At 40.1% G+C, this 16,697-nt stretch overlaps 1 long non-coding RNA gene across 1 annotated transcript in view; it reads right to left on the bottom strand.

The window, feature by feature from the left end:
- The window catches only part of LOC131402319 (uncharacterized), a 40,801-nt gene extending 39,713 nt beyond the window's left edge, over nt 1-1,088 (bottom strand). Inside the window, exon 1 of the long non-coding RNA XR_009218532.1 lies at nt 944-1,088. This is a non-coding gene — a long non-coding RNA (uncharacterized LOC131402319). The remainder of the gene's footprint in view (nt 1-943) is intronic.
- Nucleotides 1,089-16,697: the final 15,609 nt, after the last annotated feature.

A 16,697-nucleotide genomic window follows, 5' to 3' on the forward strand; every position in this document is an offset into this window, starting at 1 on the left:
TAAATGATTAACTAAATATTAAAACTAATGGCAACTAATGATTTGTTGTCTTTCCCTATGGCTTATCTTTTCTAGACTATCATATAAATGAAATCCTACCGTATTTGGCCTTTTGACCCTTCACCCTCTCAGTCAAATCAAAATTTGAAAATTCTTGTTCTATGAGCTTTCCAAATCTAAATTCTTACAATTCTAAATGAGTATGGAGACAAAACACACACTACATACTACTTCTAAAAACCTCCTCATCCGATTTTAATTTTAGCACCAACTGCCAAGAAAAACCTTTCCACTGAAACCAAAATTCCGTACACATCATCTCAATCCTCAATTGATCAGTCATCAGTCTATGTTAACAGAAGGTGAGTTATTATTAGGAACTTACATAATTTTCACCAAAGATTGTTTAAAGCTCCTTTCATTAAATGCAGTTTACAACCATTCACAGGCATCAAATTTGCCTTGCAAATATAGAGTCAATTATCAGAAACCATTAATGGGATTAGGCTTTTCTATAAAAGTGTCCCAAAGAAGTAGGAACGCTTATTTGTTTCAAGAACGCAGTGAGGAGCCCAATAGCCTGCGCGGAGTCAGGCAGAGGAGCGCTGACCACTGGCTGTCTTCTGAAGGAAAGTGTTCACCCCGGGATGTCGCGACCTGGCCTAGACGGGGTCCTGGGGGAGCGCGAACTCAAGGGCGCGCACAGAGGGCAGGCGACTCCCTGCCGCCCCCAGCACCTCCGCTGGGTGGGGCCCCGCCAAGGCAGAGAGACCGGCTGGCCAGGCGGCGTTCCTCTGCTCCTCCAAGGGACAGACGTTGGGCTCCCCCGCCTCAGGCAGCCCACCAGCAACCCCGTCCCCCGACTCCATCCACCGCCCCCGACACCGCGCTCCCGCCATCTGGGGTGGAAATCTCCACACCGAGCCCGCCGCCCACCACCTACCTTGGCGCCGCCTCCTGCCCAGCGCTCCTCCACACTGCAGAAAGGAGAGCTCCCCAGCACTGAAAATCCTGGAGGAAGGATCCAGAAACCGCCAATCCCCCCACACAAACGTCTGAGGCAGCCACTTCCACACCAGGGACCCCGCCTCCAGTGCACGCGCTCCCGCACTCTCCAGCTCACCGGCCCCTCTGCCGCTCAGAGCGCTGGTCCTGCGCATGCGCGGGCCTCGGAGGATACAATGGGAACTGTTGGGGGGGCGCTGGGAGGGGGGTGGGGATCGAAGTGTCCCTCAGAGGGAGAGCGGGATCAGGCTGGCGCTCTGCATCCCTTGACTCTGCTCTCCCTGGATGATCGTCAGCTCCTAGAGAAGATCTGCCTTCCCTTGAGGCGGCTCCTCCTGTCCTGAGAAGCTCGTCACATGATCTAACATTTGTTTAAAAAAGAATGATGACATCCTTAACACTGGATGTCTCGTGTCCCCAGAATTCTTTGCTCCCCCAGAAGAGTACACAGCGAGCAGCTGGAACCGAGTTCTGACCCAGGAAGGAAGGACACTGAGAGCACAGCTGTCTCCTCTCTGCCTGTTCCTTTCCCTGATCTGTGGCCCTGATGGGGCAACAGCGTTGGGGACTCATGCAGGTGACAAGGCTCAAGTGTTTGCCCATGGTATTACATTTCTTATGGTTTAGTGGTTAAAACGGGAGGCTAGCTGTCAGTTTTTCAGATGATTTCATTTGCAGAAATGTCTTTGGACAAAGAAGTTTGTTTTCTTAATTTCTGATATTTGTAATCAATAACAATAATTAAAATACTTATTTCTTAATCTCATTGGCATGCTAAAACAAACAACTCACTTGGTTTTCACCAAATCGGCCACATTTTCATTAAAACTTTGGAAGTATTGCTGTTTGAGGTGAAGAAAGCATTTGGGAAGATTAATTACCCTTAGATAATATCTTCCCAAATAAATGTACAAACACAGAGTTATGAGCTGTTTTGAAGGGCCTGGGAAATCCAGTTTGAGTTCTACAATGGATCATCTGAAGTAAGGTTAAATTAGTAATTTTCTGAGGAGTTTGCAAGTAAATATTCATGTCACCTTCATCAAATAGGTCTGGTGATTTAAATGAAGGTTGAGCTTAATGATAAAAGTTTTCAAGAGACTGAGAAATATTAAGTAAGTGTGCTTAAAACAAAAAGGTGCAAATTAAAGTAAAGCCTGCCATTATCCTCTTTAAAACAGAGTCACAGTAGCACTATTGTCAAGGTATGACAGGAATAGAAATGCTTTATAAAGTCAATTCTTCACTTCTAAAAAACCTAACGTGACATTCTAGAAGTCTCTATAGTCTTTCACTCATCTAGATTTAAATTGCTCAATTTATACTTTAAAGACTAATGAATCTGAGGGCAAAATATTCAAGGTCAGTGTTTAATTGTTTTTCATTGTTGCAAAGTACATGGGTATAAAGTGTGGCTGAAATCCATGGTCTTGGAGAAGAAAAATATATAGAACTTATTTATCACTGTCACAGCATGTCCTGACTTAATTCTACAAATGTCCCAAGAATAAAGCCTTAGTGAATTCCATTCTGTTCTTAGATATGACATCTTTCATTCATAATGAATGTTCTCAAATTAGGCTCTAGCTAATAATTATGTTCCTGATGCAAATAGGCAATAATAGAGAATCCATGCTTGATTAACTCGGGATCAAGAGGACTACTTAGAACCAAAACTTGTTTTTTGCTTTGTTTTTCTTTATTGATTTCTTTCTTTCTCGTCAGCGGAGTCAGCAGATAAATGACACACAAAGCTGAGAGACTGGAGAGCAGGGTCTTGAAGAATGTGGGATTTCCTAATCTTCCAGATCTTTTTTATCTTTAAAATTCTATGATTTTTGCTATTTATATAGGAGTTCATTTTTTTTCGTTATTTCTAATAGTGATCATAAGAGGGAGACTAACAAAACTTAGCACCTGTGAAGCATTTTTCATTGTAAAAATTTACGTTTTTCTGACAACTGTTAATATTTTAAAAAGCCACTAAGAGCTGATAATATGCTCAGAGGATTTTTAGGGTAGTGAGACTGTTCTGTACATAATGGTGGCTACATGTCACTATATGTGAGTCAAAACCCATGAAACTGTACAACACCAAGAGTGACCCTTAAACTAGGGACTGTAGTTCATTACGTTTCAATATTGTTCATTCATTATAACAAACGTATCATACTAATAAAAGGTATTAATAATAGGGGAGATGGGGCTTGGGAGAGAGGGGAGAGGAAGTGCGGTGAGTGTATGGAGCTCTATGTACTCTCTGTTCAATTATCTGTAAATCTCAAACTCTACTTTTAAGAATAAAGTTTTTTTGAAAGGCACCGAAGCGTAAGCTAACACGTAGGGCATCTATTTTGTGCAGAAGGGCAAGGAAGAAGAAGTTGAAATGATTTAAAAGGTTCACCTTGTGATAGTTTGAATTGTGGTGTGTTTCTGAAGCCTTAGACAAGGGCAGGACATAGAATTTGAGACATGGATGGAATAAAGGAGAAGGAAGACATCAGCGTGATCAGACCTGATCAATTAATATTTAGGACAAATTACTAAATTGGATGGATTTGTTTTTATTTTCTTTGCTTTTTAGAAACCTTACACCTTTCTATGAAAGCCACACGTGCACAGTGTCAACAGGTATGTTTCCTACCGAGCGGCAGCTGCTTCTCTCCCTCTGCATCTTCTATTCCTTTCCCCTCCTCTCACCACCTCTGACTGATGGTCGCTGTTTCTATCTCCCTTCCTTACTCTCCCTCTCTCCTATTTTTTTTTTTTTCCTTTATCTTTGTGTTTCTTTCTCCTGTAACACATCAGACTAACCATAACCTTCCTGGTCATTGTTTAGTTCCACTGAAGGAACTCAGTGGTTTCCATCAAGAACTGATAGATCAGTGTTCTGGGAAATTTTTCTCTATTTCAGCTACTTCTCCACCCTCAATCTGAAGCAGGAAAATTTCTTGAACGTTGAACCAATTTTTTGTATTTTTTTCTTTTTTGAATCCAAATTTCAGAGCTCCTGGTCATATTGGAAAAATTCCTGAAGAAGCCTACCTGGAGTTGAGCCGATACTTCTTCCTATGGCCATAAAAAAAGAATCCTTATTTTGGCCATGGGGCCTCAGGAGAAGCCCTCGTGAGAGAGGAATCCACGCTAACCCTATGTGGTACCTAGGACTGGCTTCTCCTAAGACAGTGGTTCTCGAACTCCAGTGTGCATTAGAACTGTGTGGAGGTCCCCTACAACACAGAATGCTGATCCCATCCCAGAGTTTGTGATCCAGTAGGATGGGGGACCCGAAAATATACGTCTCTGACCATTTCCCAGGTGATGCTGCTGACCAGCCACACATTGAGAACCACCGGCTTAGAAACCTTAGGTTTCAAAGGATGCTTTGCTTGAGCAGACAGCCAAAACTATCAAAATCTTAATCAAGATTCACCAACAACTTGAATGTGTTGGCATTTGGATCTAGAGGCTCCTGAATTTTCAGAGACTAAAGCAAAGATTACTCTGACTTCAAGGTTTATGACTCTCCTAAGTGTTGCCCAATTACTTTGTTTGCTTCCCTCGACCCCTATGTGGCTAGGAAAGAATATTAAAAACAAAGCCAGCTTTGATTATTTAATCTTCAGTCAATTAAGACATTTTTGAGGAAGATTTTTTTGACAGAATAGCCAACTTTCTTTTATCTACACTATTGGAAACGAATTATTAGTGATAACAATGGTTATTTACTGAGGACCTAATATGTCTCAAGCCCTTCACAGACTTATTGCTCTGTTTCTCAGAACCCTACGGCATCCCAGGTGTGTTTACTGTTTCTCTACCGCTCCTCTAATGAACCCCCCAGACCACACTCATATTTGACTTCACCATGCCTTCTCTGATTTAATTTAGCAGGAGATTAAAATTAAAGAAGAAACTTGAAGGGGTCTTGAGCCCCAGCAGGAGAAGGTCTAAAGTCTATCCAGGACAAATGGCTTAATGTTGGTTTCTGAGAAGTTTCCAGGGACAAAAACTCCACAACCTCCAGAAATCAGTTCTGATATCACTAATCAATGATATACATTAATTAATTGGTTTTTTATTGATTGGTTGATTGTCTGCTATATTACTTTGCCATATAATAAAATTTTTCTTTGTGTTATTTAAATAATTTTCACTTTATATCCACTTTTTAAATTTAGCCTTCTCTGGACTTCCTCATACATTGAAGATGGTAATTGTCACCTATTAGCATTTTCCTCTTCTGTTTAGATCACCTCAGTTTCTTTACTGTATTAAAAATATTTAATAAGGCCGGCCCCATGGCTTAGCGATTAAGTGCGTGTGCTCCGCTGCTGGTGGCCCAGGTTCGGATCCTGGGCACGCACCGACGCACAGCTTCTCCAGCCATGCTGAGGCCTCGTCCCACATACAGCAACTAGAAAGATGTGCAGCTATGACATACAACTATCTACTGGGGATTTGGGGGAAAAAAATAAATAAAATTATAAAAAATATATATATATATTTATAAGTGTTGTGCTTTTTTTCTCCAGTTCTTCTCTAGGTTCAATTTATTGGGTAGTATAGTGGAAAGATGACTTCAGAGGTCCTGTGTGGTAAAGAATCATCTTTGTACTGTATTCAATGTGAATAAAATCTATATTAGTTTTGTGTTCAGTCTAATCTGGAATCTGAACCTTTCCTTCCATCCTCCCTCTATTGTCTGGAATAGTTAATAATCCCAGACCTAGAGTTTTGCTTGTGGAAAGTGTTTGTTGTTCTTGTTGGTTAGTTGGTTTGACCATCTAACAATTCAATTTATTTAGTAGATATGTGAGTTTTCCTATTTTATGTTTTTTTGTGTGTCAGTTTCAGTATATGGATTTTTTATAAAGTGAATTTTGACCTTTGCTGTCAAATTCATAGTGCTAAGTATTTCACAAAATGATGTATCTCGTTAAGATCTAAGCACTCTGTAGAGAATACTTTTTATTTGATTTCTGATACTGGTCATTTGTGTTTCATTTCTTTTTCTTTTCCTTAATCAGTTTTGTTAGTGGTTTATTAACATTATTAATATTTTAAAAATAACTTTTAGCCTGATTTATTTCTTTAGTATTTTTCTATTTCATTGATTCTTATCTTTATTATTGTTTCCTATCTGTATTTTTGTCCGTGTTATTCTCTTTTAATTCTTGAGACAGAAGCTGAGATTGTGGATTTCCTGTCTTTCTTCCATAGTCATACATTCATTTAAGGCTACACACAGATGTAGCTGGTATCTCTTGTCTTCCCTAGTGTATTTCTAAATTCTGTGCTGCAAGCCATGTCGGCCCCATAGCGTCTCCAGCCCATGATCTGCAACCAAGCCAGCCTTTGTGTGTCTCCATCCCTCTACCTGAAGCTCATATCTTGTGTTGAGTGTCACCATCTCATATGACTGCAGTCCATGTCTGCCCTTTTGTTTTGTCAAGATTTTCTCTCCCCTCAGTCCATACCACCTCTCAAAAGTCTCCATTCCTTGTTCCTGTAGCCCTTGCCAACCCATTTGAGTCTCCATCCCCTCTCTCTAAAACCCATGTCAGACAACTCATGTCGTTCTCTCAATTACCTGCAGCGCATATATTTTCCTCGAGTGTCTCTATCTCCTGTGCCCACATTTTATACCAAACCTCACATGTCTCTCTCACTCCATGTGTCTGCATCCCTTTCCATCCCTGAGTGTGCCTGTCCGCTGTGCTTCAGCCCATGCCAGCTCGTGTTTGTCTACATTCTCTGTGCCTCCAGCCTATCTAGACAACCAGTGTTTTCATTTACTCTTCCTCTAGCCCCTGTCTGAACTTGTGTGTTTCCTTACCCTGTGCCTGTAGCCCATGTGTGCCTCAAGTGTCTTCCCTCAGTGTCCCACGCTTGGGTGTCATTCACTTGTTAAAGGACATATTGGTTCCTTCTAGGTTTTGGCCACTGTGAATAAAGCTGCTTTTTAGATGTTCTTAGGGGTCTGTGTGTGGATGTATATTTTCACAGTAGTTGGAGAAATACATTGCTGCACAATTGGTGCACCATATAGTGACACTATATTTAGCTTCACAAGAATTAGCAAGATGTCTTCTTAAGAGGTTGTACTGTGTGTATTCCCATCAGCAGTGAATGAGATTTCCTATTGTCCTACATCCTCACCAGTAATTGGTATTGTCAGTTTTTGGTTTTTAGCTATTCTACTAGAAGAGTAGAGTATCTCATTGGTGTTTTAATTTTGCTTTTTCTTAATGCACAATGGATTTTATTTTCCAATAATTTCTTGTTGTTGAGCAATTTATATTTGCTTATTTCCCATGTATATATATATTTTTGGTAACTTGTCTATTCATATTTTGGTCTATTTATTTTAATTAGGGGAGTTTGTTTTCTTGTTGCAGTATTTGATTGGTTCTTTGAATATTTTGCATGCAGGTCTTTCTGCAGATATGTGTTTTACAAATGTATTATCCTAGTCAGGAGTTTGTATTTCCACTCTGTGAATGCTGTCTTTCCCAGATTGGACAGTTTAAATTTAACCAAGTCCACATGATCAATTAGTTTCTTCATGGATTGTGCTTTTTGTCTTGTATATGAAAACTAATCATCAAACTATAAATCATGAAGATTTTCTCCTGTTTCCCAGTATGATTTTTACAGTTTTGTATTTTATATTTAAGTTGATGAGTGATTTTGAGTAAACTTATGTCTAAGGTGCAAAGTTGGTGTCTTTGTTCATTTGTTTCCATAGGGTAATCTTTTTGTATCATCACCATGGTTGATGATGACCAGAGACTAAAAGACTAAAGACTTAAAAAACTATTATTTTTTATGTTGGAGTGCATTTATTGTCTTGACCAAGATCAAGTTGTCTGCATTTGCAGAGGTCTATGTGTGGACTTTCCATGATTTTTCATTTACCTCTGTGTCTATTCATTTTATTTTTTATTTATTTTTTAATTTTTATTTATTTATTTTCCCCCCAAAGCCCCAGTAGATAGTTGTATGTCACAGCTGCACATCCTTCCTGTTGTTGCACTTAGGACGCGGCCCCAGCATGGCCCGAAAAGCAGTGCGTAGGGGCGTCCCCGGGATCTGAACCTGGGCCGCCTGAGCGGAGCGGGTGCACCCAACCGCCAAGCCATGTGGCCGGCCCTATTCTTTTTAAAATATCACGGTTCAGATCCCGGGCGTGCACCGATGCACGGCTTCTCCGGCCATGCTGAGGCTGCATCCCACATACAGCAACTAGAAGGACGTGCAGCTATGACACACAAATATCTACGGGTGCTTTGGGGGAAAAAATAAATAAATAAAATTTAAAAAAAAGTAATTCAGAACAAAAACCACCATCCTAGTTTGATGAATATTTAGTGGGGACTCTGTCAGTCCCAGAGCTGCTGACAGAGGCAGTTCTCAAAGCTCCAGCAGGTCCCGGGAGAGGACAGCGCTGGTAATCAGTGTCGTCAGAGTTTGCATGAGGCGTGGTCATTCTCTGGATGTTAGAACTGAGTGGAGTTTTCAAACGCAGCCCAGTGACTCTAGACCTGAGCCCTGCTCAGAAGCCAGTTGTCTTGTCATTTGCTCTGAGCATGGTGTCTTCCCTCTGCTCGTGCCCCTTTTTGCCATTTCTCATGCTTCTCCTGACTCTTTCTCTTTCCTACACCTTCTTTCTTCTTTTTTCTCTCTTTCTTACTTTTACTCTCTATTATATTCCTTCTCCTTATCAATTTTTTCTTCCTTATTGTTCTCATTCGTTTTTTTTTACTTTGTAGTACAGTTACTCTGTACATCACATTCATCTTAAAATCTTGACCCTCTACAACTTTTATACTTCAGCTAGCTATTTTGAAGAAAGTGTTTTGATAAATTTCTCTTAGATGTTATAACATGGTGATTCAAGGAGATAAAAACTATCACGAAAGGGATGGGGATGGAGAATGAACTCAGTTCAGGTAGCCATGGAATTAAACAGAGGGAAACGGAGAGCTTAGGTGTGGGTGTTCAAAATATTTCTTGATATATCTTTGTAGTTCATTGGTGTGGTAAACTGCACACAGTCTTATTTACTGTTGGAGCCCAGAAGTTTGCTCCTCTGGTCAGGTCAGCAGGTCTCGCTCGGCCTATAGAAAAGAAGCTAGGAAACACTGCCTGCGTTTCTAATGTAAAGAACTGTTCATGTTCCACCAGGAGATCTTTTGGGCTCTTCCCTGGACTATCAGAATAGAAAAAGAGGAAGAGAAGCTTTTCTCCATCTGCACAAAACCAGGACCTTATCTTGAGTTTGAGAGGATTTGCATGTGATGGAAAACAAAGTGTTCCCAAGTTTGGATTTTCTTTAACAAGATCTATTGGCTGGCTTTGATGTTAAAGGTCTTTATTCAAAATTGGCTACCTCTAGTGTTCAGTTCAGAGTTGAGATTTGTGAGTATAAGAAAGAAGAATCCCTTTTTGATTAATTCAGTGAAATACAATATTTGGGAAAATGGTTATATTTGATGGCCACTTGTTAATATTCTGTTGCCACAGTGACATCTGTTGGTAAGTGACTAGTTCATGCTATTCTCGATGATTTCTGTTTGAAAGACATGCCCTGAGCTTGATAAATAAATGGCAAGCAATAGGATATATTGGAGCATATGAGGAAGCCATTTGAGGTAAATCTAATTCAGCCTGAGTTTGTTTTTCCAAAAGGGCCTGCCAGCTGCATTGTGTATCTGCTTTGCCATGTCTCAAAGAGAAGAGTAAATGCCCTTAAGATAAGGGTGCAGCTTCCCCCTCATTGGCATTGCCTTAAGCATAAGCATTTCAGCCTAAGCTGGGATTATACTGCTGCACTCATCCTGTAACCACCCAGCTCCAGACAACAGACCTGACACCAGCCACGCCCATGGAGACAGCAGACTTGCTCCCTGTTGTGTCCATCAATAGCTATTCTGGCAGGGCAACCTGGCAGGGTGATCTTGTGGCTATTGTAAAAGGGACATTACAATCCTATGTGATACATGCTCTTTGACGATACATAACCGCTCTGTACATTCCACTTCTTCAGTGCCCTTCCTTCCTTATGGAAGGAAGGCCCAGGGCCATGGTCCTCAAAAGTTGCCTTATAATAAATTCACCCCAATTTTGATTTGTACATTGGTTACAGATGATTTACGTAGACATTTCTTGGTGTAGTCATGGCAGGATTTCAGAGAAACCCACCAGAGACCACCTGGAATCTACACTGAACTGGCATTGGGTACCAATAGGGACCCATTGTGTCCTCCAGATTACTGCATTCTTCAGGTGACACTAGTGAGTTCTCCTGAAACCTAGACCTCTTTATTTTAAGTCGACAGTCCAGGGTTTATTCGAGCTGTTTTCAAGGCTTAAGGCTAGGTGTCTTGTCGGGGGAAGAGGGAGAATCTCCTTCTGCCCTTTTCCTTAAGGTTCCTATGGCTGGCCAAATAATTAACAAGACAGGTTAGCAGGAGAAAATAATACCAAGTTTAATAACATGTATGCATGGGAGAAATCGGAAATGAGCAGCTCGCCCCTCTGTCTAAGCTGCTTGCTTAAGTATTGCAGCTAAAGGCGAGGAACGTGTTGGGGGTGGGTAGTGGCCTGGGACTTCAGAGGGCAGGAGGACAATTCTTTTCAGGGTCATCTATAGATAATGTGGTCAGGGAGAGACAAAGTTTTTGATAAAAAGTCTTGGTGCCTTCCCTATTATAACCTCTATCCTACATTATCTTTACAGCCATCATGATAGATCTGTTCCAGGAAGGAGCCACCATGTCAAATTCTTTAGGCAGTTAGTGGGGGAGGTCAAATGTCCCTCAGAGAAAACAATCAAGGTAAAGAGATATATTTTAGGATGGCCAAATCTTGATCTCCCACAGTCTTAAGGGGGTGCTGGTACATTCCCTAGGTCAGAGGAACCTAGGGAGGAATTCCTAGGAAAGAGAAATGTAAAGGGACTTTCATAGGCCTGGGGAGCCTAGGGGGAACTTTTGGAGTGAATGGGGCAGGGTGACATTAATATGGCTTAAAATTGGGAAGAATTATGTTTATAAAGTATGATCAAAACTGCTTGATAGAGAAATGAGAGACTGAATCTGTTCAGCTCCGTAGAAAAGGCACATTGCTCCTCCCGGCCTTTCGGGCATTCTCAGGCAACTGAGAATCTCAACGGGGGTGTCAGAGGCGAACACCACGACGTGTAACGGTCTTTCCTATAGGGAATTCCACTATCATTCATGTTAATTAATCACAGGTTCGTCCGGGGACCCGCACAGGAGGGTTGGTCACCCGAGCTCCAAACCCCCACGGCAGTACCTAGACTGCGGGCGGGAGAAACCGAGGTACGTAAGAGAGTCATTACGACCTTTCTTTAGTGAGTAACACTCACAAGCAGTACACTCCTGACCCGCTACACAGTCCCTAGAAATTGTTCAGACTTTGTAGCAAAATAAAATAAAAGCGGGAAATTGAGTTTGCTGGACCGTTCCCGGCTGGGCGGCCTGGCCTCTGAACCCAGGAGACTTGCCCAAGTGCTAAGACAGCAGGGGGCCTAAGACTGAAAGAAAAAAAAATGGTTAAGAAGCTTTCTGCAGATAGAAACTAATAAATTTTCTAAAACAGCGGCTATAAAATCTTTGTTGCATCTGTCTGTTCTTTATGTGTGTGTCTCTACATGTATGTTATATATGCGTGATATCTTACCTCCGGAGGGTATGGTCAAAATCAAGAGGTCTATTCAATTAACTTGAAGTAAGCACTTACAAAAGTTGTTTCTAAATCCAAATATTTTTCCAGTTAACGTGATATGAAATAATCTTTGGTAAATAAAAGCTTATTTAATCTTGTTAGTTTTCAGCATTGAATAAAATGCAGATATGCAGCCTTTATTCGTCAGATAAACTGATGTTATTTCTATTACAAAACGAGTCTCAAAAATAGTAAATGATGGCTAATATTATCTAATGTCTCATAAAGTCTTGTAGGCAATCTAAATAATTATTGAGGGGCCGCCCCGTGGCTTGGCGGTTAAGTGCGCGCGCTCTGCTGCTGGTGGCTCGGGTTCAGATCCCGGGTGTGCACCGATGCACCACTTGTCAGGCCATGCTGTGGCGGCGTCCCATATAAAGTGGGGGAAGATGGGCACAGATGTTAGCCCAAAGCCAGTCTTCATCAGCAAAAAGAGGAGGATTAGCATGGAAGTTAGCTCAGGGCTGATCTTCCTCAGAAAAAAAAAAATTCATTGAGTATCTAGGTCATTTCCAAATTAGATAAAATATTAGACATTGATTGCTAAATATAGGTTTATCTACTTTTGGCTTATTACAGAAAAGCTAAAAGGTGTTTTGGGTCTATTAGTAAACATGTCTTGTGTTTTATTTAAAAGATTGTACTATAAAGTAACATGTTTCCAAAAATTATAAAAAGTGTCCATATAAATTTGTCAAGCCAAGTTATGCTATGGCAAAAGAAATTTTATAATTGCTTACTTAGTTTTTACTTAAAAATTAATGTTTCTAAGGGTTAAAAATTTCTAATATGTGATTAAACTACTAAAAAATTAAGAAAAATATGTTTGTATTCAAGGAGAGTAAAATGTGTGTTTTCATTAAGAAGATATGAAAAATGGAAATATTTTTGTTTGGTTAGGAAAGATAAATTTGCCCTGAAAAGTACTAGAAGGAAAAAAAAAGGAGCACATGGCACAAATTCTGAATGTAAACAAAAAGTTATAGAAGGTTTGTTGAAGAGAAACCCAGAGGAGTTTTATACACTGTCAAGTTGGCTAAGATTAAACTAAATCCAATTAAGTAAATGATTTTTAATATCAAAAGTAAGCTGGTACAAAATTCAAATTTGGTCTTCTTCCTTTTAAAAGGATAATTTTATTCTACTCTTTTTTTTTCTTCCCCCAAAGCCCCAGTAGATACTTGTACGTCATAATTGCACGTCCTTCTAGTTGCTGTATGTGGGACGTGGCCTCAGCATGGCTGGAGAAGCAGTGCGTCGGTGCACGCCTGGGATGTGAACCAGGGCCACCAGCAGTGGAGCATGCGCACTCAACTGCTAAGCCACAGGGCCGGCCCTATTCTACTCTTAATCTACTCTTGATAGAGGTTATTAGGTAAAAAGATTTTTCTTCACCTTTGAGTTAAGTTTATCTAAAGAACAGAAATCTGTTTTGTTAAGGTAATTTACTATGTTCAAAAGACTGAGGTCTCTCTATTAAGGTCTTTTTGACTGTATAACTGCTGTTCGTTAACTAAGTATGATTTCACTGCGACAAGAGCAGCAACTCCTTGATCTTGTCTGACCAAGTGTTTAAAACCCTTCTATATTTTTGGCAATCTCCACAAAATTCATATCCTAAATAAAGTCTGTCTAATAACTTTTTTCTTTGAGAGTTTTCAAAGGGCCCTGGCAATTCTCAAGAAAATTTTATCTCTTCCTATAAAGAGGGAGATGCTAAACTAATTAGACTTGTTAAGTATGCTAAATTGCACGGGCAGCCTTGTCAAGGAAATGATAAAACTTCTTAGGTTATACTGCATAGGTAAATATTACTCACTATTTTATCACTGCTATCTTGCTTCCAACATTACAAAAGGAAAGACCACGACTGCATTCTATTTAATTTGGTTTACAGATGGGTCTTACTTAAGTGATAAGCAAGATATTACCAAGCTGGATATGCTTTCTACCCTCGAGAATGCCTGTGTGGGGGAAGAGGGAGAATCCCCCTCTGCCTTTTCCCTTAAGGTTCTTATGGCTGGCCAAATAATTAACAAGACAGGTTAGCAGGAGAAAATAATACCAAATATAATAACATGTATACATGGGAGAAACCAGGGACACTGCTTTTCTCAACACAATAGCAGAAATTCTGATCTTAAATACCGTCTTTACATAAAGACAGAGGAGGATGTGGGGGTGGGGGGTGTCAGTTACAGATCACCACTAAAGCTCTGTAAAAAAGAGTAAGGTTATTATGCAGATTTAAGGCCTCGCCTTCCACATTGATAAGTTTCTAGAAATGAGGTCATACCCCCTCTTCCCAATACAGAGAGAGAGATATCTTTACAAATGGAGATTTCCCTTATAAATATAAATGTTTGTCTGGCAACTCCTCGGCAGGGCCATCCAGACAATGTGGCCAGAGAGACAGAACTTCTGATAAGATGGGCTTGTTGGTGTCTTTCCTATTGTAACATCTATTTTACATTATATTACAGCCATCAGATAGACGATCTGTTGCAGGAAAGAGTTACTATGTCAAATTCTTTAGGCAGTTATTGGGGGAGGTCAAATGTCGGTCAAAGAAAACAATCGAGGTAAAGAGATATATTTCAGGGTGGCCAAATCTTGATCTCCCACACCTGCTAATACCTACTAACTCTGCTAACCCAATAAAAGACTTCTTTCCACAGGCTTGAAAGAAATCACCACGAAAGAAGAGAAACAGATATAGCAGTCAAAAGGGGGAGTTTTTGACACTCCCTCACAGATGTGGTTTGCACCCAGTAAAAAAACCCATAGTACCTATTGGAGCACAATTGCCACTGCTCCAGCATATACACCAATTAACCCATTGGGCACCTGAAAAGATAATTTTGTGGGAAGAGCAATGCTTTTAAAAACCTTCTCCCACAGCGGCTCATAAAGCTATACTGATTGTGTTATATGCCCAAAATATCATCTAAGGAAACTACTACATGAATCACAAGGCCACTTTCCCTTTACTAAGGGACACTTTGAGGTATAGCAATCGGACTTTGTCCAAATGCCACCATCTCAAGGATAAATATATCTTGTAATGACTGTGTGTTCTCACTTTGGGTGGAGGCCTTTCCTTGCAGAAGAGCAATGGCTCTAATAGTAGGTAAATTACTATTAGAGAGAATAATTTCTGTTTGGGGAATTCCTGCTGAGTTACATAGTGACCAGGGAACTCATTTCACTGGACAAATAATTAGTCTATTTGTAATATTGGGCCAATGATACAGCATTTCCACTTCGCTTAACATTCCCAATCCTCAGGATTGGTGGAAAGAACTAACGGCACAATCAAAACTCAATTGGCAAAGTTTTCAGGAACATTTCACCTCATGGCTGAAAGCTCTTCCACTACTGCTCCTCAATCTTAGATTCACGCCCTTTGCTAAATATCGGCTGTCTCCTTTTGAGATAATACCTGGACAGCCTATGCAATTAGATAAAGAAATGTATGGATCAACTTCATGTAAAGAAAATATCTTAATTACTACCAAGTTCTCATTGAGACACTTAAAAAAATATATATAGGAGAAGTCGGTAGCCGATTCTTTTTACAGAGCTCTCCCAGACCATAAGGATGATAACCTAGAAAATTTACTTATCAGAAGAGACATTAAATAAAAGACTCTACAGCCCTATTGGAAAAGACCATACCAGGTAATTTTAACCAGTTCGTGCACTGCAGAATCAAAAGACATAGACTCATGGATTCACATTTCTTGTTTTAAAAAGAGGCTTTTGCATCTAAGCGTGTTACAGTTCCTATTTCTGAAAGCTGACTTCAACTGGCCAATACGAATATCTCCAAACCAGGATGAGAAGAAGACATCAATTGTAGACAGCTGTCCCAAGACTCCGGACCAGGCCTGTATTCCCAACCTTAAATCCACTCATTTAAACCTTTGTTATGCTTAAACTGTATACCTATTTTATAATTGTTACATTTAAGATTTTCAGAATACTATCATACTTAAGCAAGGTGCTTGATTTGGAACAGTCTGGTCTTAAAGTCCAGGCATTTATCGGGTGGCTCCTAATATAACTTAATGGTTGTATAGAACAAATCTCTGGCCTTGACTACTGGCCTGATGGCTAAAACACTGCACCCTATCTTCTCTTAAATGCAGGGAAGGATTCACAGTGACAACTGCTGCCAACCTGCCTCTGCTTAATGCCAGATGGGCTCATTCAGTGTTCCCCTGGTATGACCACCGAGCAGCTAGCTATATTTGTTCCTTTTTTAGGGCTAAATGATGTCACATCACATACAGAAGCCCTTAATGACAGTCAAGCAAGAATTGCCTTATTAAATACTAAAATGTCTTTAATAAAAAGACTGTCCTTCAAGATAGAATGGCCTTAGATATTTAAACTACATCCCAAGGTGGTACATGTACAATCATTCAAACTGAATGCTGTGTTTTCATACCTGACGAGTCTTCCAATGTGTCATCTCTGCTAAAGCCCATGAAAAAGCAGGTGAATGCCCTAAGCGATCCTGCGTTCAGTCTTGAGTTGTTTGGTTGTCTCCCTTCTGGTATTGGTTCCCTTTTTTGATCTGGATTGCAATTCCTATTTCTATTACTTCTTGGAATTCTTGTACTAGTCATAATATTTAAACTAATTGCTGTTTTCTTTTCTCAGTGCTGTAAGACTGTCATGTAAGCTGGAGTAATGAAACTTGAGGTGGTCGATTGATCTTATAACCTAGGACAAACTTCCTTTTTTGATAGGGACTATGCCTAAGAACTCATTTTACACTAATCTTTTCAAAGAAGTTAAATTATTATCATTGTTACTGTACTTGTTCTATAATTGTGAATAGCGTAAACACAAGGAGTCATAAAAAGCACAGATACAATGTTTGTGCAACAACCTAAAATTAATCCAAAGCCCATGAAATGCTTCCTCTA

The sequence above is a fragment of the Diceros bicornis genome (genome assembly GCF_020826845.1).
Source record: "Diceros bicornis minor isolate mBicDic1 chromosome 7 unlocalized genomic scaffold, mDicBic1.mat.cur SUPER_7_unloc_2, whole genome shotgun sequence".
NCBI classification, from domain to species: domain Eukaryota; kingdom Metazoa; phylum Chordata; class Mammalia; order Perissodactyla; family Rhinocerotidae; genus Diceros; species Diceros bicornis.